Here is a 2027-nt window from a genome sequence, read left to right as displayed (position 1 = left end):
GTTCCAAGTGAGCCTTGGAGGGAAGCCAATGCCAGAGAGAGGTCCAGTTTCAAGGCCAACACTTCCTTCTCCACTAGCCCAGGGCTTGAGGAAGAAGGGCTGACTCCTCTTTAGGAAATAACCCTTCCACAGGTAGGGAGACCCCCAGTGATGAATAGTGACAGTTACAGAGCAGACACAAGATGAGAAGGGGCTTTTTTCCAACAACAAAAGATGCCCTCATCAGGAAAAGCAGTCCTTAAACATAACCACAGTCACAAAACCACTGAAAGGGACCTTGGTCTCAAGAAGGTGATGTCGAAAGTCCTAGATTGCTTTATGGCTTCAGAGACTTGCTTTTGTCTCCTTCCCAACAGTAGCAAAGAAATGTGACTAATCAGTTCTGAGTTACTATTAATACTTCTTTTTCTGGCCTTCCCAGGCCAACCACCTTGCTTCCTTCCTGAGGGCTGATGCAGCTCTAGGTGACTTTTCACAACATCGGGTACTGTGACCATTTGTCTCTGGGTCTGTTCCCTCCATTAGCTTGTGGACTCTGAGAGCAGGGGCCATGACCAATAGCCTCCTCTTGGCCCACTGTCAACACAGTGCCTGCCATCCTGTAGGCACTAAATAACATGACGGCAAAAATGTGCAAAACAGTAAATATCTAACTGCAGCTCTTTGCATATATTTATAGTGATCTGTTCTCATGTATTAATCATGCCTTTTTATTTTCTGAATTTTCTGATGTTTTGACTTCTGGGGCCTTGCTGATCCTGGAGACACTGACCCTTCCAGGGCTAAGCAATTCCTAGAAATAGCAAAGGACTTGCCTATGAGCATGACTTTCATATGCAAACCAACCAATCCAAAGCTCATACCCCAGCCACCTCCTTTATCAGGTTCTCACAGGGCTCTTATGCTCACCATCCTCTGTCCTAATCACTCCAGGTTCAGGTACCAGGCAACATGGGACAGCCCTTATGTCCCAGAGCCTGCCAAAATTATTCAAACTAGCCAATCACAAGCCTGTTTATGCTGCCTTCCCTCAAAACCACATTGCCCACATTTCCCCTCACTGCTTCTACCTCCCGACCGACCCTGCTGCCTCCCAGAGTGGCCCCTGTGTGCTGTGTCATGCCCCCTCCTCTTGAGAGCTTGAGTAAAAAACTACTTTTTCAATGGCAGTCATCTCCTGATCTGTCAGCATCACTATTCCTGAGTAATAACAAAACCTGTACTTTAAAACAATTAATCACTGAACAGCAGGGCCCAGATCATCATATTAATCCTGTTCATACATCTACCCCGTTGCCTCATTTATATTGTGACAACAATGGGGTTCGTAGGCTTCACACTCTGCATCAGAATAAGAGTAATCTTCCATTATAAATTTAAACATGGCCTTGAATAACTCTTTTAGATTTCCATTATGAATAGAAAGCTATCTAAATTTCTAGTGATCATAAACACTGAAAATTTCTCGTTTTTATCATTTAATGTAGTTTTATGTATATCCCTGCAACACTTATTTCTTAAGCTTATTAGACATATTAAAAAAAAATAGCACGTACAATTCCTGATGTACAAACCAATTAATGCTTTTAGGGTTGGGATTCCAGGGCCCTGCTCCTCCATTCCTATTCCCACCCTCCAGCTCAGGACCCTCCTCAGAGTACTAGGGTCTCTGGCAACATAGGTTGAAATAACTGGGTAACTGGAAATAGCACAGAAGTGAAGAAGATAATTTCCTACTCTGCCATTTGCTACTATTTTTTAAAAATATGACATAGTAAAGGCATCCATGCCGAGTGGTTAAGAGGGAAGGCTCTAAGATGAGACTTCCTGAGTTCACGTCCCTGCTTGAAACTCAATAACTTAAAAATTGGGAAAGTTACTTCACTTCTCCGTATTTTCTTCACCTTCCCCATCTGTGAAAGGAGAACCACAGTGTTACCTACTCAAAAGGCTTTTGCTGGGACTGTCGCATACACATAATAATGCACATGTAAAGTTACTGGCTCATATTAATAATAAGCAATATA

At 43.0% G+C, this 2027-nt stretch overlaps 1 protein-coding gene across 2 annotated transcripts in view; it reads right to left on the bottom strand.

Moving 5' to 3' along the window:
- Positions 1-2027, bottom strand: part of LRRC4C (leucine rich repeat containing 4C) — a 228046-nt gene that overhangs the window by 9727 nt on the left and 216292 nt on the right. The window lies entirely within an intron of this gene.

This window comes from Propithecus coquereli, unplaced genomic scaffold (assembly GCF_000956105.1).
Source record: "Propithecus coquereli isolate 6110/MARCELLA unplaced genomic scaffold, Pcoq_1.0 Scaffold187, whole genome shotgun sequence".
Lineage (NCBI taxonomy): Eukaryota > Metazoa > Chordata > Mammalia > Primates > Indriidae > Propithecus > Propithecus coquereli.
Note: the sequence above shows the minus strand (reverse complement) of the source record. Positions and strands in the feature narration are given on the sequence as shown.